Raw genomic sequence first — 27042 nt, forward strand, 5'->3', positions numbered from 1 at the left:
TTTCACTCTTTTTCTCTCTCCTCTCATTCTCTCATTTTTTTCTCTCTCCTCTCCCTCTCTCATTACCCTATTATGTTTAATGTCTCCCTCTCCCTCTCCCATTTCCTCTCTCTCTCTCTCTCTCATTTCCCTATTATGTTTAATGTCTCCCTGTCCCTATCTCATTTCCTCTCCCTCCCTTTTCCTTTCCCATTTCCTCCCCCTCTCCCTCTCCCTCTCTTTCTCTCTCTCTTTCCCTCCCTCTCCCTCTCCCATTTCCTCCCTCTCCCTCTCTCTCTCTCACATATTCCTATTATGTTTAATGTCTCCCTCCCTCTTCTTTTCCCATTTCCTGCCCCTCTCCCTCTCCCTCTCTTTCTCTCTCTCTCCCTCCCTTTCCCTCTCCCTCTCCCATTTTCTTCCTCTCCCTCTCCATGTCTCTCATTTTCCTATCATGTTTAATGTCTCCCTTCCTCTCCCTCTCACTCTCTCATTTCCCCTCCCTCCCCCTCCCTCTCCCTCTCCCTCCCACATCCTTTCCCATTTCCTCCCCCTCTCCCTCTCCCTCTCGCATTTCCTCCCCCTCCCTCTCCCTCTCCCATTTCCTCCCTCTCCCTCTCCCTCTCCCTCTCCCTCTCTCATTTCCTCTCCCTCCCTCTCCCTCTCCCTATCCCTCTCTTTCTCGCTCATTTCCTCTCCCTCTCTCAATATACAAAAATTATAAAAAAAACAAGTAAAAGCGAGAGAGAATGCACTCAAGGGTTTGAAGGCTCCTCTTCGTGACGGCGGCTCCTCTTCGCCCTCCATACGCCTCCTCTACTTCTTCGTAAATGGCAAGGGCGACGACGGTGGTGGCGGTGAGAAGCCTTCTTTTTCTCTTTCTCTCCCTCTCAGCAAGACGGTTGCTCTCCCTATCGCTCTTCTTCTCGCTCTGTTTCATGAATGCGCGAAATGTAATGCGCTCGAGTTTCGCCCGTATTTTTTTGCTCTCGGTACCGTCGCTATTGGTGTTGCTATTAGCGTCGCAAATGCGATGCTAATAGCAATGCAAATAGTGATGCCGCTATTTGTTGTCGCTAATCAGCACCGCTATGGTCTGATATCCTTGTAGTGTAGTAAATGACAAATTTGTTGGCTATAATTACCAATATATAAATAGAAATATTTTTCTAAAGCCAAATGATATACAAGTTGTATTTAACAAAATAACTAATTACATTAAATGTGGCTAAATTTAAGAGGAATTGAAATATTCAAGTGCATAGTCATACTATAAAGGAGGATGGACAAAGCCTCATGTCATATTGGCCACTCAAACAACATTGCTTGCTTTACCTAGATTAAGCAATATATATACTACAAAGCACCTTCATGACACCATCAATAATTGCAGAGTAACAACTTGCTAGTGTTAGTAAGCTTGAAAGATTGAAAGGGATAAGTACATGTCCTAGCTGCTTTTCGAAGTAAAATGTAAGAGTTGAGGTGTCACTTAAGGATCAATAGTGTCTAGGTCCACTAAAGAAAGTTAATACTCATTATACAGATGGAGATTGCAAGTCCAATGTTCTTGCTCATATGGTTATACATATTATGGAGTCAGATAAGTTATCTTAGCCCTATATTGATCTCTTGCATATTCTGATGTATTTCTCCAATTCTCTCTTGAAAATTATTTCTCGTGTTTAATTCTCTCATGAACATTATTTCTTGTGTTTAATTCTCTCTTGAACATTATTTCTCATGTTTCTATAATTGTCTCTATGCAACATCTACCTATTTTTGTACAAGAAGATGTCATACACACAAGTAAACATTGAGCAAACACTACATATTTTCCTCCACTAAAAGACCTAAACTATATTTTAAAAATGTGTATCAATTATGCCTCCCATGAAAATACTTTATATAACAATCTCAAGGTTTAAGATCTCACCCTCAATTGCACCAGCTTAACTACCTTGAAGGACTCATCCTCGTGCTTAAAGGATGGTAGTGCCTCCAATGGTTGTTGGCTTCTTAAAGAATGCTTTCCAACTATATATATATATATATATATATATATATATATATACACAAAATACCTTACTAGCCTCAAAAAGGGCTATCCCTCTAGCTAATTAAAGAGATTATCCATTCAATGGCATTGCTTCCCAAGAATATTGGAGTGTCAAATCCTTGGACTCGATACTAAGTGATTGCGGGTGGCAGCTCCTTATATACATCAATGTGTTGACTCCACCATCCTTTGCATAAAATAAAAATTACAACAACATAATTTATAGAAACTCATCTTCTATGTAGGATGGAAATCAGCCTAATCTCTAGGATGGATATAGAGTTGTTTATTATGTGTCACATCAATCACTAGTCAAGCCAATATTATAACATCAACCAACAAGCTTCCTTCGTCAAGTATCACATCAATTGCTAGTTAACATAGCATATATTACATCAACTCTCCTTATTCTTTCTTCATTGTGTATCACATCAACCACTAGTTAAACCACCATGTACCATCCACATGATGCATTTCATTGTGATTATTACCATTGTCTTTCCCACCACTTTCACACCACCAAAAAAATAAGCTAAACATTTAAGGATATTATAAGTTTATCACTCTTTGATTATGAGATGTATATCTTGGCCTATGTGAATCTCCAATCCTTTTAACATTAATTATCATTCTCCATATGAACTTGTCTAATTCATCATGCTCATCTCTGAATTTCTCTTTGTTTTGAGCAATCTAAGACTACATGCATGCTATATGCGATAAATAATGGAAAATTTCATAGATATTATTATTAATTGATTCAGTTAGCATGATAATCAACAACGTTGAGATGAAATAGCTATCTACAAGAGGATGGCACATGAAGCAACTTTTACTACTTATGATGGTGATTCTTAGTTTGTCCAAGTAGTATGAAAAATAGAATACACAATTAAGAAAAAAAAAAAACACACACACACACACACACACACTCTCTCTCTCTCTCTCTTTTCCTCTTCTTGTCACAGACATCAATTGTAATATAACTTTAATTCCATTTACATTGTCTTCTACCCCAAACTAGATCTGTAAGCCTTATTTCTATGCAACATGCCTTGGAGGCCACCGAAAGGTCCAAATAACTTTCGAATGGATCATAAAAAATTGTGGTAGTTACTAAGCCCTACTCTATCCCCCGTGAGCAATAGCAAAGTGTTGAAATGTTAAGCTTAACATGTGCTAACATTTATGTACCTGGAGGACTGTTTCCACATTCCTATCACTAGCATGGTCAATATCTATACTAGCATATGCTTCCCATGATACTTTATAACTGGACATCAATTATAAAGTCCACCTATATGAGTTACAAGATATCTATCTAGTCATATTGCTAGTTAGTCTATTCATACTATGAATATCTTGCATATTATGTATCTTATACTTTTTCTTTATTCTTAGTAGACTGTTATAATGGAGAAAAAGAAGAATAATAAAGATTATCATTTTCAGCTTCCTATCTTATGTGTATTTTGTGTGTATTGTGGGTCCTAAACGATATTAAGCTCCATCTCTCTACCCCTATCTTTTCATGATATTTAAGCCTTGTCTAGGTGAGGAGCTATAATCTATAAGCACAAGAGTCTACAAGGAAGACTTATTGTAGAGCACACCTATGGAGATATCTCTCATACGATCTTCAATTGGCAAGCCATCTTTGCTAGGTTGGAGTGCCTAAGTGAACATTATAGACCTTTCATCAATATCTATCTCGTCAAATTCGCATTCTAGGCATGTTTCGGACTGTTGTTTGAGAGTTAGAGGTTGTTCGCATCCTAATTTGATAAGGTTCAAGAACCATGCAAACCTTATCATTTCATAAACAAGTTGTAAGTGTTGGGTGTGGCAAATAATTTTTGTAAACTAACAAACATCATGAGTATTACTCAATTATGCTTATGTACTAAGACTGGTATAGGTGGCAGTTTATCTAAATTAGCAAGTTATTAATAATAGTAGATTTTTGGAGTTTTTTGCACAATGTCTAAGGGATTTAATTAGATTTTCGATGACAAGCATAACTTTCATACTTGGAAGTTCAAACTAATTAATTTCCTTATGGATAAAGATTAATGGGACTACATAATGCTGAGGCTCTAGAGTTACCAAATGAAAATATCATACCTAAGCAAGCCAAGGTATTTAAGGGATGGAATCAACGCGCTCAAAAAGTTATATAATGTCTTTCTATCAGTGTTTTAGACAACATTATTAGGTATATACATGATGCAAACAGTCTTGTTGAAGTAGGAAGTAATCTAGTCAAAAAGTTATATAATGGCTTTCTATCAGAGTTTTAGACAACATTTTTAGGATATACATGATACAAACAGTCTTGTCAAAGTATGAAGTAATCTAGTCATGTTGTTTTATACAAATGCCAAAGCCAAAAATTTGCACTTGAAATCTAAGTTAAAGAGTGTCAATTGTGATAATTTTTTAATCAATAACTAGGCATTAAATATTAGGACCATTGTTGAAGCTCTAGAATCTATTAAAGTGCAAGTTGATGATAATGGTATAGTGGTAGTTTATTTAGATGGTTTGGATGAGTACAGTAATTTTAAGCCTCCATTAACAAAAAATACATCATTCCTAATTTTGCAGATCTAATATCTATGTTAATATTAGAAGAGAGAAACTTGGAACTTTCTGCATCCTCGTCACAAACCAATAATAATTGAAAATCGTGCTCTACTCTAAACACAAGTAGAGGTATATGTCATGGTAAGAAAGGCCATAGTGGTGACCATTATGGGAAAAATGAGGTGCACTCTCGTGACTCACTAGAGCAGTCACATTCAAGTGGTAGAGTCTAGTCTCAAGGCAAGGGATTTGTATAGGATATGGCAAACAGAGCATACGTTATGATAATAGAGGATGCTGTAATTGTGATCAAGAAGTTCATATCACATATAACTATTCAAATAAGAGAAGAGATAGAAATAATAGAAAATGGGAAAAGACAGCATAATAATTATGCATCTACAATGGTAATCAAATATTGTATGTGGGATCAAGTGTCTATAACCATATGATATTTCATGGAGAATTGTTTAGAGAAATAAAAAATACTAAACTACATCTTGATTTTATGAAAACAGGTAACAATACATCATTCTATTGCTCATGTTGGGAGTATTCTATTAGCAATGCAAGATAGAGAAGTTAAGTGTTTGGTCAGTGTCACATTGATGTGTTGTACATGCTAACATTACAAAGAATTTAGTTTCTATTGATCAAATGGTTAAGCAGGGATTGCAAGTAAAGTTCAATCAAGATAGTTGCTTTGTAGAAGATTTCAAGAACGAAAGTAAGCTAGTTGCAAAAACCAAGTGTATGGGAAGAATGTTTACCTTGGATGAAAATGTACTCGAGCTCAAGGCTACTATGTTTGTACAAGGTGTAAGAGTTGTGATTAATATTGACATTTTGCATAAATGTATTAGCCATGTAAATGTGTAGTGGTCCAAAAACATGCCATCATGTGAAATTGTGACAGGCTTGCCTAAGTTCAAAGTGGCTAATATGCACAAAATTCTATGAAGCATGCCAATTTGAAAAATAGATCATGTATACATTTCCTTAGGATAAACATATAAGCATGCATTTACTTGATATTGTACATTTAAATGTGTGGGGTCTCACCAATACTACATCAATGGTGGCTGGATGTAAATCTTATGGAACCTTTATTAATGATCATGCAACAAAGGTATGGATGTACTGCATGAAGGAGAAAAGCGAAGTATTCTCTCACTTTTAAGATTTTAAAATTTTAGTTTTGAAACAAACAAGTTTACATATTAACTACCTGAGATCAGATGGAGAGGGATCATACCTATCCAATGCATTCATTAACTTTATAAGACAATATGGAATTAAAAGGTAATTTATGTATAGGTATACTCCACAACAAAATGGTGTTATTGAAAGAAAGAACATGCACATTGCAAAAATTGAATGAGCTTTGATGGTGGTTAAAAAGAACATGCCGCATTGTTATTAGGCTAAAGCTAACTCTACAACTATGTGTATTATGAACAAGATTCCTACTATTATACTACATGATGTGATACTAGAGGAGAAGCTTATTGTCAAGAAATGGAAATTTTCACATGTTATAGTATTTGGATACATTCCTAGCGAGTCCACCTTATAGCACATGTAAGATACCACGTGAGTTCAAAAGAAAGGGTATTGTATTTAGTAAAATCTATAGGATTATATTTACAAAAGGGGATTTTAAATTACAATTTGAAAAACAATTGTAAGTTTAGTAAATTAAAAGGGGTCATGGTAAGGCCTTATAGCATATAAATAAATGATATTTCTTAATATAATTTGAATGCACATTATATAGATAGTTTCTTAAAGGTGGACCACCCTGGGGATACATAGCATGCGTACATGTGCCAAATGAGTTCAAATAAAATTTGGGTCCAAAAGCTAAAAAGTGTGTATTTGTTGCCTATTTCCTTGAGCAAAAAGAATACATGTTGTATCACACTGTGGTGATCAAGGATAATCCCCTCACACAAATATTTTTGTTTTTTTTCCAATATTGACGCTAATTTCTTTTCTGATTTGTTCCAATCAATTAGGATTTCGATAGATTTTATTACTTGTACAAATTCTGGGATACCGATTTCTTTTTCCTCATAGGCACAAGAGAAAGGAGCATTGATATAAGTTGATGGCCTAGCACTAAGCTCAAAATAGCTCACAATTAGGTTAGAAATTTTTGAAAACAACCTCCATGACTCTAAAAGCACATCAACTTGTAATTTTTTCCTCTACACTACCACCTAGCCACCCAACTAATATCCCAAAATTTTGTCAATGGGGAAGCTATGCAAAGTCAAGCCATGTAGTTTCAAAAGCGTATCCATTATGAAGCATCCAAAACATTGCCTTCTCAAAAAATTTTCAAGAAAATTAAGTGCATCAAAGGTACCAAGGATGTCACCCTCCATGAAGCAACAAAATATCTAGGAAACCCTTAGCACAGAAATAATGTATCTTGAAAAAAGCAAATCTCAAGGCCTCCAAATTGACCTTTCTCAAACCATATGAGACAAAAAAGAGGATAGCTACTAAGAGCTCTTGTATCTTATAATATGGTAGCAAAAGTACATCTCTATAAGATTCTTTTTAAAAAACCATGAGTTTTAATCGTTAGAGCATGACATGTAGCCTTGTCATGCTGAGCCACTCTCCTTCATCATATCCCCATGGTATGATGGCTATAACATTCAAAGACGTTGCATACTACTTCAATGATTATTGTTGTCTCATATTTTCTAATCTTCACTCCTACTCAAAATTAGCCTTTGCATATAATGTTCAACACCAAAAAGATGTAACCATAGGTCTTGACATAAATTATAGGTAAGACTCCTATTACACACCACATCCTCAATTTATGCTGTTACCTTCATTGAGTATGGTAGCCTCCTCAACGAGCCCTCCTTGTCACCAAACTAACCTATCAACCCCTCTAACATTGGTAAGTTTAGCTTAAATAGAGAAAGAAACCCTAAAGAAAACAATTTGATAACTCCCTACAATAACCATAGATCATGTCGACTAGCAACTCTAGATCCTCTTCAAAAAAACACATCCAGTAGCACTACAAGGATATGAGGCTATAGCGACACCCATTAGCGATAACAAATAGCATTGTCGTTGTGTTGCTATTAGCATCGCAAATGCGACGCAAATAGTGAAGCAAATAGCGATGGTACCCAGAGGAGAAAACGCGGGCCGAAACCTGAGCGTGTCATTTTTTGTGCATTCACGAAAGAGAGAGTGAAAGGGAGAGCAACCATCTTGCTGAGAGGGAGAGAAAGAGAGAAAGAAGGAGAAAGAACACTTCTCACTGCCACCGCCACCGCTCCCATTCGCAAAGAAGAGGAGGAGGCGTACGGAGGGTGAAGAGGAGTCATCGTTGCAAAGAGAAGCCGCCAAACCCTTCTTCGAGCCTTTACGGTGAGTGCATTGTCCATTCTTGATTTGCTTTTGTGTTTTTTCTCTCTTTTACTTGTTTTTGGTATAATTCGTGTGTATTGAGAGAGGGAGAGGAAATGAGAGAGAAAGAGAGGGAGAGGGAGAGGGAGAGGAAGGGAGATGGAGAGGGAGTGAGAGAGAGAGGGAGAGGGGGAGGGAGAGAAAATGAGAGAGGGAGAGCGAGTTTTCTCTCTCTCTTTTACTTGTTTTTGGTATAATCCGTGTGTATTGAGAGAGGGAGAGGGAGGGAGAGAGAGAGAGAGAAAGAGAGGGAAAGAGGGAGAGAGAGAGGGGGAGGGAGGGAGGGAGAGAGAGAAAATGAGAGACGGAGAGGGAGTTTTCTCTCTTTTACTTATTTTTTGTATAATTCCTGTGTATTGAGAGAGGGAGAGGAAATGAGAGAGAAAAAGAGGGAGAGGGAGAGCGAGAGGGAGGGAAAGGAAATAAGGTATAATTCATGTGTATTGAGAGAGGGAGAGGAAATGAGAGAGAGAGAGTGAGGGAGAGAGAGAGAAAGAGAGGGAGAGGGAGAGTGGGAAGGAGAGAAAATGAGAGAGGGAGAGGGAGTTTTCTCTCTCTCTTTTACTTGTTTTTTGTATAATTCATGTGTATTGAGAGAGGGAGAGGAAACGAGAGAGAAAGAGAGGGAGAGGGAGAGGGAGGGAGAGGAAATGAGAGACGGAGAGGGAGAGGGAAAGGGAGAGAGAAAGAGGGGGAGAGGGGGAGGGGGAAGGGGGAAGGGGAGGGGGAGGGAGAGAAAATTAGAGAGGGAGAGGGAGTTTTCTCTCTCTCTTTTACTTGTTTTTGGTATAATTCATGTGTATTGAGAGAGGGAGAGGAAAGGAGAGAGAAAGAGAGGGATAGGGAGAGGGAGGGAGAGGAAATGAGAGAGGGAGGAAATGGGAAAGGAAGAGGGAGGGAGTGGGAGAGGGAGGGAGAGAAAAAGAGGGGGAGGGAGAGGGAGAGAGAGAAAGAGAGGGGGAGGGAGAGGAAAAGAGAGCAAAAACATTAAGCATAATAGGGAAATAGAGAAAGAGAGAGAGAGGGTGAGGGAGGGAGAAGAAATGAGAGAGGGAGAGGAGAGAGAAAAAAATGAGAGAAAGAGGAGAGAGAAAAAGAAGAAAATATGTTAAACATAATAGGGAAAGAGAGAAAGAGAGGGTGAGGGTGAGGGAGGGAGAGGAAAATGATAGAGGGAGATTAGAGAGAAAAAAAATAAGAGGGAGAGGAGAGAGAGAAAGAGAGAAAAACATTAAACAAAATAAGGGAAGAGAGAAAGAAAGGGAGAGAGGGAGGGAGGGAGAAGAAATGCGAGAGGGAGAGGAGGTAAAAAAAATGAGAGGAGAGGAGAGAGAAAAAGACAAAAAAGATGTTAAACATAATAGGGAGAGAGAGAGAAAGAGAGGGTGAGGGTGAGGGAGAGAGAGGAAATGAGAGAGGGAAAGGAGAGAGAAAAAATGAGAGAAAGAGAGGAGAGAGATCACCCTCACCAGTAGATCATGTAAAGAAGGTTGTACATGAGGAGCATCGTGCATGCGACGTATAAAGATTGTTTCATTGCCTTCAGAAATCAGAAAAGCGGCTTGTGACAGGAGGTGTTGAGGGCAGTCCATTGGAGGTACCCAAATCCTGAGGTTCAGCGATTCTCGGATGATTGGGGACATACAAAAGTGAGGGATATTCTTCACAACAAAATATCCCACCTCATGACACGGGCCAAGGACTCACTGCGGAGGCTGGAGGAGGAGCGTGGAGCCTACAACCAACCACCTATGTGCCACCACGTAGAGTGGAAGAAAGCCAAGAAGAAAGTAGCTGAGAAAGTGAAGAGTCGCCAGCACACAGAGGCGCGACGGATCCAAATGGAAACCATGGGATTGTCGCATTACGGATCGAGCGGCAGAGAGTCGTGGGAGGCAGAGTTTGTAAGTATATTTTGATTTCTAGTTTTTTTTAATGTATATTTCTTTAAATTCTTTATATATTTTAGTCTAATATATTGTGACATCTAATTGTTTGTATATCTCTAAATGTTTTGCAGACTACCATCGTTGGTAGGACACCTACCCCTAGAGAGGTAGGTTACCATCGAGGCCATAACCGCGCAGCGACATGGCTTCACTTTTATGAGGAGGGTCTCATCACTGAGGACTAATACAACCGGGCCATGAGGATTCGACAGTTAGAGGAGGTATGTTTTTCTTACTTTCCTATTAAAAGTATAACTAATTATAACTTTTTCTCCACCTTGTCTATGTAAGCAACCCTGATCTTTTGTGTGTGTAGGCGAACCCAAATGTGGAGCACAGCGAGGAGGGGGATAGCGATGCTAGTAGCCATGGTGGTACTAGCGAGGATGTTTCCTCTTCAGATTCGTAGAGGAGCACCATACCTCCTCATGAGGCCTAGTTTTCTTGTATATGTATGATATCTCTTTGAGCCTACTGCTTGTGGCCACGCTTTAGGTCGCAAGCACTCAAAACTTCCCTTGTAAATGCTTTGATATATAATGAATACATGGACATTCACTTTCAATTCTCGTGCCCGTAAAATACATTGTCTTTTTCCCAAATACACAATCTGATGTATGGGAGGCGGAAAAAAAAAACCAGAGAGCATGTGGTTGCTTTCTGGTTTGCAACCACATGCTCTCTGGTTTTTTTTTCCAGTTCTATTTTGCGCATCTATCAGCACATCTAAATTGCAGGTAATTCGCGTTTATTCGCGCGTCTATAATGCAGACTACATGCGCTTATACACACGTTGAATAATTCAAATTAAAAAAGAAAATGAAATATCTTTTTTTTTTAAATGACATTTTTTGTTTTCCGTTCGCGTCTATCAGTGCTTGTAAAAGCGCGTCTAAAAGCATGTCTATATGTGCGTGTATATGTTCATCTATTGCACGTCTATTTGTACGTATGAAGTCGTTGATACATGCGATTATAGACGCGGAATGATAGATGTGCAAATAGACGGGTGGATAGAGGTGCCTGTAAGTTTTTCTCTGTATTCAAAAATCGCGTCTAAATGTGTGTGTATGAGGCTTTTTTGTTGTAGTGATGGTCATGGTCGTGGTCGTAGTCGTAGTCATGGTCATGGTCGTGGTTGTGGTCGTAGTCATAGTCATGGTCATGGTCGTGGTCGTAGTCGTAGTCATAGTTGTGGTCGTGGTCGTGGTCGTAGTCATAGTCATAGTCATGGTCGTGGTCGTGGTCATAGTCATAGTCATATTCGTGGTCATGGTCGTAGTCATAGTCGTAGTCACGGCCATGGTTGTGGTTGTAGTCATAGTCATAATCGTGGTTATGGTTGTTGTAGTCATAGTCGTAGTGGTTGTGGTCATGATCGTGGTCGTGGTCGTAGTTTTAGTCATAGTTGTAGTCGTAGTGGTGGTGGTCATGGATGTGGTCGTGGTTGTGGTCATGGCCGTGGTTGTAGTCATGGTCGTTGTAGTCGTAGTCCTAGTCGTAGTCGTAGTCATGGTCATGGTTGTGGTCGTGGTTGTGGTCATGGTCATAGTCGTGGTCGTAGATGTAGTCATAGTCGTAGTCATGGTCGTGGTCGTCATAGTCGTAGTTGTAGTCATAGTCATGGTCGTGGTCATAGTCGTGGTCGTGGTCTTCATTATAGTCATAGCCGTGATCATTAAAGAAAATGAGAGAGGGGGAGGAAGAGAAAAAAGAAGAAGCAATGAGAGAGAGGGAATAAACATATAGCATAATAAAGAAAGAGAAAGAGAGAGAGAGATGAAAGGAGAGGAGATAATGAATGGATAAAAAACAAGGAGAGAGTGGTGGCGAGGTCCGGTGCAACACCACGAGACGAGAAACATTCTGACATATATATGAGACATATATATGTTAATCTGTGGGTGGGTGGGTGGATACTTTACATACGTTAATTTTTGTTGAGTTATAAGAGAAGAAATCCCTTCTCAAACAATTTAAGAAAGAAAAAAAGAATGATAACAAAAACAAATTGTTTGTTGTAATATATACAAAATGGAAAAGGATGAAGGTCGTGTTGTTTAAGATTGCAAGCCGTATCTTAATCAGTGTGTCCCATGTCCTTGCTTTGAATGCAAGTTGAAAATTAGACGAAAACATCGATTGTCTATAGAATATGTACGACACTTCGACGAGTTTCAATTTGAGATCATTGATCAGGCGATTACGGATTTTCAGCAAATGGTAAGAAAAGTTAATATCAATCATGCATTGTACTTGCAAGCTAATTGAATACGATATACAACAAGATTAGGTGTGGCTGGAAAATTTTCTATCTAGGGAGGTGACGTCTCGTCCCAAGGAGGAGTTCACCCTTTGCGGCCAATTAGAAGAGTTCGTGGATGTGCGATGGATGGAGTGCCTGAGCCAATCCACCACTGGAAAGGTACTACCCATTCTATACCATCAATACCAAAGGAGATAGGCAACCTACCTACAATCTTGGAGCCTGAGTGGAGGCAATGATTGATGCATTGATTTCAATGGATGTTAATACTTATAATCTGCTTAGAGAGGAAGCATCCATACCATTATATGATGGGTACCGAGTATCTTACTTAAAGACACTACTTGCACTCCTAAGTGTGCAAGCAAAATATGGTTGGAGCGATGCGAGTGTGACCGAGTTGTTGAGGTACCTTGTATGTATGCTTCGTTGATTTCTTTCACTACAAGGATATGAGGCCATAGCAACGCCGATTAGCGACGATAAATAGTAGCGTCGCTATTTGCGTCGCTATTAGCATCGCAAATGTGACGCTAATAGTGACACAAATAGCGATGCTCCACAGAGAAAAAAAACACAAGATGAAACCCCAGCATGTTTCATTTCACGCATTAACAAAATTTTTCGAGAGGGAGAGCGATAGAGAGAGAGCAACCGTTTTGCTTAGAGGGAGAGAAAGAGAGAAAGAAGGCTTCTCACCATCACCGCCGCCACCGCCGCTTCCATTGTCGTTTGCAAAGAAGAGGAGGAGGTGTACAGAGGGCCAAGAGGAGCCGCTGTCGCAAAGAGGAGCCGCCAAACCCTTCTTCGAATCTTTACGACGAGTCCATTCTCTCTCTCTTTCACTTGTTTAGGGTTTAATTTGTACATATTGAGAGAGGGAGGGGGAGGAAATGAGAGAGGGAGAGGAAGGGAGAGAGAGAAAGAGAAGGAGAGGGAGAGGGAGGAAATGGGAGAGGGAGGGGGAGGAAATGAGAGAGGGAGAGGGAGAGGGAGGGAGAGTGCATTCTCTCTCTCTCTTTTACTTTTTTTATATAATTTGTGTATATTAAGAGAGGGAGAGGAAATGAGAGAGAAAGAGAGTGAGAGTGAGAGAGAGAGGGAGGGGGAGGAAATGAGAGAGGGAGAGGGAGGGAGAGAGAGAGAAAGAAAGGGAGAGGGAGGAAATGGGAGAGGAAGGGGGATGAAATGAGAGAGGGAGAGGGAGGGAGAGTGCATTCTCTCTCTCTTTTAGTTTTTTTGTATAATTTTTGTATATTGAGAGAGGGAGAGGAAATGAGAGAGAAAGAGAGGGAGAGGGACAGGAACAAGTGATATTGCAAATAAAAAAGCAAGAAGAACAATTTTTTTTAAAAGGTAAGTCATGTGGCCACTACTCCCCATATGATACACGATCCCTGCCTCGAATCGTGCCCTTTCTATCTCTTGTTGCTATCACTAACACCTTGGAGAATCTATAGTCCTCTCCTTGAGTCTCTGCCAATCATCTACGTCTAGCCACTTGGGGTTTGAGATGCCTCTCTTGACTGCATTGTTTGCATTCGATTATCTATGTGATATGTATACATGCATCACTCCATCATCCACCCTGTGGAAAGCCTCTCTACTATGGTAGATATCGAAAACTCCTTGTGCAAGAATGCCACTATATAGTCCTTGCTCGCCTCATGTATATTCATCCAATGGTCCAAGATATTGTGCCTAAAAACTTGTTGGCAGAACTCTCTCATGCGAGACATCACCCTCCTCCACTCATCATTCATGATCATAGCACCTATCTTGTGATCTATGAGGTATCTATATCCCTCTGGATTATGTCTAAGGTGTCTCCTCTCCCACTTACCACCACATTTTTGGGCATAATCAGGAGGCTCCTATATATACCTATTATATCCACCCATGGGGATAGTATCTCGCGAAGAATCACCCATGGGGTTGCTAGCTATGGAAGGTTGAGAGCAAAACCCAAAGTTACTAGAGTAGATGTCCAAAAATGTGTGACAAATCCTAGAGGTGACAAGTATCCACGAGAATGATGAGACATAGACATTGCATTGGTGCCTCCACAACACCCACTTGAGCCACCCTCTTTGGAACCTGTATGAGAGCAAAGAGTAGCACCCCTATCTAGAACCTCATCTACTGGAAATCTACGCACCATAGCATGCCAAAGTAGATCTCATAGAATGGTCAGATGTAGTTTAAGAGAGCTCCTAGTTTGCCATATCTTTGAATCAGGCCATCTAATCTAGAGACATACATGTGAATATCTCCTACAACTCCTCATCGCTCATCCCTCAGATTATCTTCCTCTCCAAGTATTGTCAAAGTTAACCTGCACAAAGAAAAAATAATGTTAGCATAATCAATATAAAGATTTGGGTAAAGTATAGTAATATAACTCTAAAAAAATGATGCTAATTAACATGCATATTCTAAAGTATCTTTAAAAGTAAATCATCCACAAATTGAGTAGGCGGACGCAAGTATGACCCAACCTATGGTCCCATGTCAATCTCATGGCATAACTCCACATACAGTAGAAGGTCTATAGTTAGGTCACCACATAATAAGGAGTCCAGTTCGTTCTCAAAGAATTCCTGGCCTCTTGTCTTTTTGTCATTATTACTCGTGTCTGCCTCCTTTACACTCTCCAAGCCCTCTTTGACCTCCACTCTCCACAATATCGACCCCTCCACCTATATATTCTCCTCATCCACACTAGGGCATTTCTTCCATCATACACTCTCACACTCTAAGGAGCTAATGGCACAACATGCCACCATTGAGGTTGTTAGACATTTGTATAGAAAATTACCTCTTTAATATCACATATAAGAGTGAATCAACATTTTTGATTGTTTTATGTTGTGAAAAAAAAAAAAAAAGGTCATGAACATGTTCACAATGGGCCGGAAGGACAATTGTGTCATGGAGATCCGTCCATCTTTTCTCTTGGAATAGATTTTTAGAAATCCAGATGGACCATGCCGAACGGTTGCTCCAACTCCTTCCAAGACCATTTTCAACTACTGTATATTGAATATGATCATGGAGATGCTACGATAATCCACTAAGATAACACTTTGCAAGTTTCCAAAATACTTTATCTCATCTATAATGGTGTTTGGATCCATGGCCAACCATTGACTCTCTTGCTCAAAATTTACCATGACACCACAATCCACTGTGGTGTGCATTTTTTCAATACACTCAATACAAGAATGTCGCCCTTGCGACCATGCCACACTGTAGATTTTGTACTATGCATTGAAACATTTAGATTAGTGGTCGCATATAAAATTTAGATATGATAGCTTATAAAATATGCATTCACCTTCAGACTATATCCCCTCAAGAATTCCCACTCCTTAGTAGAGACATCAATCCCTTCACAAGAAGCTACATTCAAAGCTCCATGTAACCACCACATAGACATAAACCAAGGTATCTCCTCTATATTCTAAGGATATCGAATTAGTTGATGGTATGTATTGTGTTAAAATTTTGACCGCGCTTCTTTCTGATCTTTCCTAGCCTGCTCATACCTAGCAAGTCACTTCTCCATAAATGCATGATGCAACATATAAAAACGATTCACTTTCTGCTCCATTGTGGCATCGATCCTTTTTTTACCCCATTTCCAATGACCATATCTCCGGTCAGTCGATCATCGTCCTTCACAACGACCATAGCATATTGTTCTCTGAATCCACAATTAGTAGACGTTGTGAAATATGCATTGATGCCTCCGACACCAACCAACCTTTATCCAAGCTCCCTTCTAGCTAAGCTCATTGTCGCAAAAGCCCTTTAAGGTTTTTATGAAACTCTCCAAGAAGAATATCCATTGTGTGTGGATGGGCCCCCCATCTCCACTTCATCTACAAGATGCACTAGGAGGTTATTTTGTATCGTGTGCATACTGGTGGGCAAGTACTTCTCAAGGAGACAAATTGTGTCCACCACTCCCCGTGTTGGAGATTCAATAGAGGATGTCTTGACCTCCTTTTGTGAGATTCATTGTTCTAAATTCAACAACTTGTAAATTGGCTCACGTATTTCTGGAGTGAGGCATCTTGTGATCACGATCAGTAGTAAAAACTACCACAAATAAAGAAGCATTACGAACACCGACTAGACACTAAATAACAAAATACACGGACTACTTGCAATCAAGGCAGCCAGGACAAACCCGACATATCTTATGTCAATCACGGGATCTTATCATGATAGTTAGTTGCCTTTAGAGAAAGTGGACCTAAGGGAATGCATCATACCTGTCACGATGCAAATAGACCTGATAGTTTGCTTCAAAATGCATCTTCTTTAGTGGACATGATCCAAGGGGCATAAGGTAGTTGCAAGAAACCATCAATGCTCGATTTTGGCCAAAGCCCCTCCATCTTGCCTACCTCCTTCAAATCCATTCATGCCCATGCACAATGTCTCTCTTTTCTGAGATGTGATCCCATAATAAGATGCTCACATTCTTGAAAATATGCAAGGGATCCAATAAATTATTAATCTATGAGTGGGTCCAATATAGTAACTCATATAAAATTGAGAAGTGTCATATTTTGTTTGGATGTGACTCCCTGTGGACCATTTTCAATTTGTATGAGCTTTGGGCATTCATTCCTTCTGGAGGTCATCCAAGAAAACATTTCCTTAGTTCATGACCCTCCACCAAGAAAGCGGCATGTTCTTGATATACTGTCTTCCTCATGGTTCATGACCTTCGGGAGTCTAACTATGGTCCACATAATGAATATGCATGATAAGGTGAGGTAACAAGACATATCCCAACACTCCCATTCAATCAACACAAACTTGAATGAGCTATGTTAGATATCACCAAACCAGAATGGAAACCTACTTACCTAAGCACTCTCCAAATCTTGGAAAGTCATGCATGGTCCACATGAGGATGGCTCATATAACTATGGCCCACACAATGGATATGCATGATAACGTGAGGTAACAAGACTCACATCCCAACACCTCCATTTAGTCAATAGAAACTTGAATGAGCTATGTTAGATATCACCAAACCAGAATGGAAGCCTACTTACATGAGCACTCTCCAAATTCTGAAAAGTCATGCATGGTCCACATGAGAATGGCTCATATAGTGATGGACCATCGATCATCGTGCTTGCTTATGTCTTCCACAGCAACCTCCTCCTCCCACAAAATCTTGAGTTCATTAAGTAATGGAGGAAGGTAGATGTCCATATTCTTGACTTTGTAGCACCTACGAATGAGCAAGATAAGAATTAGGTGTCCTTTCTTCATAGAAAACCATGGCAAGATGTTGTAGTTAACAAGGACTATAGACCATATACTATAAGAAGTTGAGAAAAGACCAAATGGATTCACACCATCCATAGCAAGACCAAGCTAGATTCATCGGCTCTTGTGCAAATCTTGGAAAGGTGAAGTCAATGTGGCTCAATGGGCGTAAATCTATGGATATTCATTGGACTCCATTTGTGGATCTATTCTATACATGCCACTTTGTTGAGCTCACCATGCCCGATGTATGAAACATGTGACGTATACATGGTATAAGTGGAAAGTGTCTAAGAACTTTCTAAGGAATTGTTTTCCCTTGCAAGTTATGTCGATACCTATGAACACCACACTTTGGACATGTCTCCATTGTCCCATAGTCTCCTCGAAACAACATGCAACTTTAGGTGGTAATATATGATACTTTAGCAACTTGAAAGTAAATAAGAAAATGCTTTAAAAAAGTACAATAAGTATTTTTTATAATGGTGTCAAAAAAATCAATAGAGCGTGAAATGTACTTGAGCAACTCGATCACACTTGTATCACTCCACCTGTACTTTACTTGCAAAATTAGGAGCACAAGTAATGTCTCCAAGCGAGATACTCGGCACCCATCATATAATGGTATGGACGCTTCCTTTGTCAATGGATTAGATGATTCGGCATCCATGGGTATCAATGTATCGATCATTGCCTCCATCTTAGGCTCCAAGATTGGACAAAGTTCTAAAAGGCTAACTGTCTCCTCTAGTATGGAGGGTATATACTGAGCCATGTCTTCCAATTGATGTATTAGCTTATGCACTCCATCTTTGCATGCCTACAAACTCTTATAACTGGCCACAATAGGTGTATTACTTGGGATGAGGTGTCACCTCCCTGTATAAATTTTACGGGCACGTCCAATGTTTTTACATATGATATTCAATTACCTTGCGAATGCAAGGCATGATAGATACACACTTTTCTTACTATTGGCTCCAAGTCTGAGATTGTTTGATCAACGATGTCCGATGGAAACTCACTGAAGTGTCATACATGTTCTATAGACAAGCAATTCTTTTGTCTAATTGCGAGCTTGCTTTGAGAGCAAGGACACGAGACACGCTAATTAAGATACACCTCATAATCTTGGACATTATGACCATCATCATTCTCCATTTGGTCTATGTTATTACAAACAACATGTTTTTGTTCCCCTCATTGATGATCTTTCTTCATTTTAATCTCTACTTCTCTTTCTCTCCCTTTCCGTTTGTTTGTTTGCCTTCCTCCATCTCTCTTTATCCGTTCTTTTTCTCTCCATGTCTCTTTGTCTTTATCTATACTCCTTTTTATTTTTGTCCATGTCTCTCTTTCTCTCTCTCTTTTAACTTTTTTAATTTGCCTCCCTTCCTCCTTATTTATTTCTGTTCCCACCTTTCAACTTCTCTCTCTCTTTCTCTTTGTTTATTTTCCTCCCTTCATCCTTCTTGGTTTCTCTCTCCCCCTCTCTCTCAATGTTTCTTTTTCTCCCCCATCTTTCCTCCCCACTCTCACTTCAACTTCTTCCTTTTCCTTTCCCTCCCTTCTTTTCTCTGTCTTTCTCTCTTTTCCTCTCCATTCACGCTTGATGCATCTCATTACAATCAAAATCAATGATAGAAAATAAAAAACCACCCCTCTTCATGTCTCTCTTCCCCCTCTGCCTTTATTTTTATATCATTCTATTCTCTCTAATTCTCTCATTGTTTCGATTTTTCTCTCTTGTCTCTCTTCCCCCTCTATCTTTATTTTTATATCATTCTATTCTCTCTAATTCTCTCATTGTTTCAGTTTTTCTCTCTTGCTCTCTATTTGTTGTTTTCTCTATCTATCTCTTTCTCCCTCTTTCCGCCCCTTTTTCTCCCCTTCTCTTTCTAGCTCTCTCTTTTTTTTCAGTCTCCTTCTGTTACAATATCAAGCTCCTGCTACTCTTTAGTTAGTCTATCTTTATGTGTGTGACCGATATAGCTGTACACATGTGTGACATTCAATAAGTCGATGTAGTTAATGACTTAACCATAGTTAGTCTTGGTTATTCATACCTATGTGTATAAGTCTCTTTGAGTGAGTGTGACAGAAGAATAATGGAATAAGAACAACAATGAGCTGAGGCTCATCTTCTACTCTACTCTGTCTCTCTTTCTCTCTTCCAACATGGTATCAGAGCCTGAACGCCTAAATCGTGGAGGCTTGGCAGTGGCCATTGAACATCAAGACATCATATCTGAAGAAAATGTCATCAAAGGAGAGTATGCCTACATCCCATTCTTTTGTAGAAGCTATATATTGCCATAGAAATGAATTTTGGAGAAACGGCCCGCAATTCTTGATTGTTTCAATGTGGTCTACAACTTTGTAGAAGAAAGTATTTTCAAATTCTTTACTGATTTTGAGATATTCAGCACAGACCTATGCAGACTTGCTGTTTACTACAATAAATAGTAGCAGGTGATAGCATCATTGCTTGACTGAGAGCTCATTTGGGAGCTTGAAGAACTAATTACATATCTAAAATAATAGTGGTCTGTTGTATACAGACAACCAATAGCATGCATCCACCTCTGACTTGAGCTTGGAGCTCTCAAACTTTAGGAATACCATTGAAGCATAAGTATATGTTGGGAAGTCATATGGACTTGATGTTATGCATTGGAGCTAGAAGTTTATACTGAAAAATATTCAGATTTGGAAAATTTTAATGGTTGGAAACTGTTACTAAATGTAGGCAATAGGCATTGTCTCTTACTGAACATTACATGTCATTTTGGAGCTCCTGTCATTTGTATGACCTGACATATGTATGTTGAATGCTTGGAAGACTAAAGAGAGCATTGGTTGCAACTGAGGATTGAAATCTAGAGATGAAACTAATGCCTTGACATATAGTTGGCTAGTCATTTATAGTAAATGCAATGTATAACATTGCCTCTCTATACTGCTAAAGAAAATAACATCATTTATAACTCAAGATCTCAAAGGAGTTGATTTCATGAATGTCAGATTGCAAGTTTTAGACTACATATATCTCTTCACTATAGTCAGAATAAATGAGATACAGATACAGTACTTGCAGAGTCTATGTATTAACTAAAATACCTACGGGTTATTCCACATGCTTGTGGATGTTTCTGAGGCTATAAAAAGGACTCAAATACCCTATTTCTTTGGTGCAGAAAATTAATTGCAAGACACTGTCCTGATCTGCAGGAACTGTCTTGAATTACAAGAAACTGTCATGATCTGCACAAAACTATCCTGAATTGCAGGAAACTATCATGATCTACAAAAAACTGTCCTAATCTACAAGAAATCGTCATAAATTGCAGGAAACTGTCTTGATCTGCAAGAAACTGTCCTGAATTGCACGAAATTGGTCCTGAACTATAAGAAAAGGAGTCAGATACTTACACTTTTATACATTACTAAATACCTAAGATATAACTATGGCAAATGTTCAAGGCACTAACAATATCACTCAAATTGTGGGAGAAAATCTCGACAACAAATTATTTTCTTTATGGGAGTTTCATATGAAGAATTTTTTGGTTGGCAGAGGTTATTGGGACTTATTTACAGGTGATGAGGCAGAACTCAAAATGCCTAAAAGGAATCCGACAAATGATCAGAAAAGGGCTCATAAGCTATGGACTGAGAGAGCATGCAAGGTGTTACATTGGTTTTCCTTATGTATATCAGATGCTATGGTTATACATATTCTTGGATGTAGTTCTCCAAGGATGCATGGGACATACTCATGAAGAATTATGGAAATGTAACAATGTAACAAAGATTCAATTGAAGCAACAGTTCAATAATATGTCTATGAATGACAAAAGCATTCAAGCCTACACTACAGAGATCAAGAACATAGCAGATCATCTTGCCACCATTGGATCTTCAATGTCTGAGGATGATACGATTGCAAAGATATTGAATGTGCTTGACAAAGAGTATAAAGCATTTGATACGTCTATTTCTGTAAGAGTTGAATCGCGTGATTGGGATGAGATGATTGCTTTGCTACTCCATGAGGGACTTAAGCTTGGGCTGAATATAGGTTTTAGTATGTCTCAAAGCAGAGACATTGTTCTGTACTCTAGCCAGCATGGAAGAGGTGGTAGAGGCTGTGGCTTTTTTTGCGGTTGAGGAGACGCTCGAAACGCTTATGGACAGCAACAGTAGAATGCCTAGCATGGCACGAATACGCAGGTCTAGCGTGGATTTGGCGGTTTCAAGGTAGGGGGAGATTCCCCAGAGGCAGAGGAGGATCCTGGCAGTCAAATGATCAGTCCAACATGGACAAGGACTATCATTATTGTGGTAGATATGGGCATATAACCAAAGATTATCATAAGAAGCAGGCTAACATGAAACCCAAGGGTAGACATAATGGAAATTATGCTTTATCTAGCGAAGTTCTTAATGATCAAGGTGACAAGTTGTTAGCCATGCAGCATGTATCTAAGAATGTATCTAGGCAGAACAGAGATGAGAGATGCTACATTGTTTCATTGGCTTCAAATCATATGACACCCCATGGAGAATGGTTTGATGAAATGGTTGCAAGTTCACATGGACATATTTTTCAAGAAAAAGAGCATGCATGATGTACTACATGTACCTACAATAACCAAGAATCTTTTGTCAGTTGGACAAATGGAAAAATAGAATCTGCAAAGGTGAGATTTAATAGATATGGATGATTTGTAGAAAAATATAGTAATAGATGCAAATTGATTGCTAGAGGCTAAAGAGATGGCAGAAGGTTTACTCTTGATGCGTCAATTCCAAAATTGAAAGCATCCATGTTTGCACATGATGGTGGTTCTATATGGGATGTTGAGATATGGCATAAGCAGATTGGCCATGTGAATGTACAAAAGCTGAAATCTATGTAGTAGAAGGAGATTGTGCTTGGATTGCCTAAGTTTAAGTATCATGACTTTGGAAACAAGCATGCTGAAAATGAGTTGAGCTTTAAAATTTTATGTCTTAGATCAGATGGAGGTGGGGAATATGTCTCTAATTACATGTTTTTGAAGGAGAAAGAACACTTCTCACCGCCATCTGTAAGCCTTATTTCTATGCAACATGCCTTGGAGGCCACCGAAAGGTCCAAATAACTTTTGAATGGATCATAAAGAATTGTGGTAGTTACTAAGCCCTACTCTATCCCCCCGGAGCAATAGCAAAGTGTTGAAATGTTAAGCTTAACATGTGCTAACATTTATGTACCTGGAGGACTGTTTCCGCATTCCTATCACTAGCATGGTCAATATCTACACTAGCATATGCTTCCCATGATACTTTATAACTGGACATCAATTATAAAGTCCACCTATATGAGTTACAAGATATCTATCTAGTCATATTGCTAGTTAGTCTATTCATACTATGAATATCTTGCATATTATGTATCTTATACTTTGTCTTTGTTCTTAGTAGACTGTTATAATGGAGAAAAATAAGAATAATAAAGATTATCATTTTCAGCTTCCTATCTTATGTGCATTTTGTGTGTATTGTGGGTCCTACACGAGATTAAGCTCCATCTCTCTACCCCTATCTTTTCATGATATTAAAGCCTTGTCTAGGTGAGGAGCTATAATCTATAAGCACAAGAGTCTACAAGGAAAACTTATTGTAGAGCACACCTATGGAGATATCTCTCATACGATCTTCAATTGGCAAGCCATCTTTGCTAGGTTGGAGTGCCTAAGGGAACATTATAGACCTTTCATCAATATCTATCTCGTCAAATTCGCATTCTATGCATGTTTCGGACTATTGTTTGAGAGTTAGAGGTTGTTCATGTCCTAATTTGATAAGGTTCAAGAACCATGCAAACCTTATCATTTCATGAACAAGTTGTAAGTGTTGAGTGTGGCAAATAATTTTTGTAAACTAACAAACATCATGAGTATTACTCAATAATGCTCATGTACTAATACTGGTATAGGTGGCAGTTTATCTAAATTAGCAAGTTATTAATAATAGTAGATTTTTGGAGTTTTTTGCACAATGTCTAAGGGATTTAATTAGATTGTCGATGACAAGCACAACTTTCATACTTGAAGTTCAAACTAATTAATTTCCTTATGGATAAAGATTAATGGGACTGCATAATGTTAAGGCTCTAGAGTTACCAAATGAAAATATCATACCTAAGCAAGCCAACGTATTTAAGGGATGGAATCAACGTGCTGAAAAAGTTATATAATGTCTTTCTATCAGTGTTTTAGACAACATTATTAGGTACATACATGATGCAAACAATCTTGTCGAAGTAGGAAGTAATCTAGTCAAAAAGTTATACAATGGCTTTCTTTCAGTGTTTTAGACAACATTATTAGGATATACATGATACAAACAGTCTTGTCAAAGTATGAAGTAATCTAGTCATGTTGTTTTATACAAATACCAAAGCCAAAAAGTTGCACTTGAAATCTAAGTTAAAGAGTGTCAATTGTGATAATTTTTTAATCAATAACTAGGCATTAAATATTAGGACCATTGTTGAAGCTCTAGAATCTATTAAAGTGCAAGTTGATGATAATGGTATAGTGGTTGTTTATTTAGATGGTTTGGATGAGTACAAGTAATTTTAAGCCTCCATCAACAAAAAATAAATCATTCCTAATTTTGCAGATCTAATATCTGTGTTAATACTAGAAGAGAGAAACTTGGATCTTTCTGCATCCTCATCACAAACCAATAATAATTGAAAATCGTGCTCTACTCTAAACACAAGTAGAGGTATATGTCATGGTAAGAAAGGCCATAGTGGTGACCATTATGGGAAAAATGAGGTGCACTCTCGTGACTCACTAAAGCTGTCACATTCAAGTGGTAGAGTTTAGTCTCAAGGCAAGGGAGTTGTATAGGATATGGAAAGCAGAGCATACGTTATGATAATAGAGGATGCTATAATTGTGATCAAGAAGTTCATATCACATATAACTATTCAAATAAGAGAAGAGATAGAAATAATAGAAAATGGGAAAAGACAGCATAATAATTATGCATCTACAATGGTAATCAAATATTGTATGTGGGATCAAGTGTCTATAACCATATGATATTTCATGGAGAATTGTTTAGAGAAATAAAAAATACTAAACTACTTGGTTTTATGAAAACAAGTAACAATACATCATTCTATTGCTCATGTTGGGAGTATTCTATTAGCAATGCAAGATAGAGAAGTTAAGTGTTTGGTTAGTGTCACATTGATGTGTTGTACGTGCTAACATTACAAAGAATTTAGTTTCTATTGATCAAATGGTTAAGCAAGGATTGCAAGTAAAGTTCAATCAAGATAGTTGCTTTGTAGAAGATTTCAACAACGAAAGTAAGCTAGTTGCAAAAAGCAAGTGTATGGGAAGAATGTTTACCTTGGATGAAAATGTACTCGAGCTCAAGGCTACTATGTTTGTACAAGGTGTAAGAGTTGTGATTAATATTGACATTTTGCATAAATGTATTAGCTATGTAAATGTATAGTGGTCCAAAAACATGCCATCATGTGAAATTGTGACAAGCTTGCCTAAGTTCAAAGTGGCTAATATGCACAAAATTCTATGAAGCATGCCAATTTGAAAAATAGATCATGTATACATTTCCTTAGGATAAACATATAAGCAGGCATTTACTTGATATTGTACATTTAAATGTGTGGGGTCTCACCAATACTACATCAATGGTGGCTGGATGTAAATCTTATGGAACCTTTATTAATGATCATGCAACAAAGGTATGGATGTACTGCATGAAGGAGAAAAGCGAAGTATTCTCTCACTTTTAAGATTTTAAAATTTTAGGTTTGAAATAAACAAGTTTACATATTAACTACGTGAGATCAGATGGAGAGGGATCATACCTATCCAATGCATTCATTAACTTTATAAGACAATATGGAATTCAAAGGTAATTTATGTGTAGGTATACTCCACAACAAAATGGTGTTATTGAAAGAAAGAACATGCACATTGAAAAAATTGAATTGGCAATGTTGAAGAGGATTATCATTGCTTTGTTCATGATTCTTGCTCTTATCCGATTATTCTTGGACAGCCTTTCATTACATAAGCAAGAATGGAGACGAAAGTGATGGATGACGACTTAGCCTATGCACGGATACCCAGTAAGGATGGTATGCGAGCTGTTCAATTTATGATTGTTGGAGTAAATCATCCGAGAAACAGGGACTCCTTGCATGAGACACCACTACCTGCGAAGGAGCTGGATTTTCATTAGGTACTGCTATCTTGCGAGACGCCAGTGGTACGGAGCGGAGAAAAGAGGAGATTTCACCTCCTGGTAGCCAGTCTTTCTCCACTAAATTTTTTGGTTTTTCTTCAAATAGTTCAGTGAATTATCAGAAAATTTCAGATTTGTCTAGAGCTACCAGGCAGTACATTGGTCGTAAGGAGAAAGAGTTGAAGGGTGTAGGTATTTTGCAAGTAGAAGAGCATGTGGATGGGCTGTGTGATGGAATGTCTGATGCAGATACTTTGTCTGAGATGGAAAATATGCTAAAAACTGATGTATGTAAGGGTTCAAGGATCATAACAGTGCAAACCTTGGATATGTATCAGGAAATTTCTGGTTTTATGTTGAAAACAGAGTTAGAGGCTGAGAAAACTCAGCAAACCGAGTCTATGGCTGATCTTGATCAGCTTTCAGAGTTGTAGAGGGCTGAAACCTTTCAGCCAGTAGAGTTTAATGCTAAAATAGTTCAGCATACAGAGTATGAGACTGCATCTTGGCAGTCCATAGAGCAGAGGGCTGAAACCTTTCAGCCAACAGAGTTTAATGCTGAAGAATTTCAGCATACAGAGTTTCAGGCTATGCCCATGCAGTCCATAGAGCAAAGGGCTGAAATCTTTCAGTACAACAGAGTTGAGAGTTGCTGAAAAATTGCAGAAATTGCAACAAAGAAGAGAGTGCCTGACTGATGCCAAGGTTGACACGAAGTATAAAACAGTTGATAAGAAGGTTAAGCCGGTTGCAGGGACGCTTCCTCCTGATAGTGATGAGCAGATGGAAAAAGCTATGAAGTAGCCTATGTTGAGAGATCCTGCAAATATTGGCCATGAATTTACAGCTGAAACTCTTGCAAAATTGAAGATTGGAAATGATGATTTCTTGCTTCCAGTGGAGAAAGAATGTTTCAGAGAGATGCTTGGACGACAAGGTAAGGCATTTGCTTTCTTTCCTCATGAAATTAGCTGCATTAGTCCCGAATTGGTTGTGCCTATGGTCATCTTCATCGTTCCTCATGTGCCATGGAATGTACGTCCTATACCTGTGCCTAGAGCACACTTGCCAAAGCTGATAGAGTTGCTGAATGAGAAGATTAAGATGGGGATTTTGGAACCCTCTTATGCGCCCTATTCTAACAGGTGGTTTACTGTTCTAAAGAAGAATGAAACCTT

Source organism: Lygodium microphyllum, chromosome 12 (genome assembly GCF_053477565.2).
Source record: "Lygodium microphyllum isolate KBCC chromosome 12, Lygodium_microphyllum_v1.1.10, whole genome shotgun sequence".
Classification (NCBI taxonomy): domain Eukaryota; kingdom Viridiplantae; phylum Streptophyta; class Polypodiopsida; order Schizaeales; family Lygodiaceae; genus Lygodium; species Lygodium microphyllum.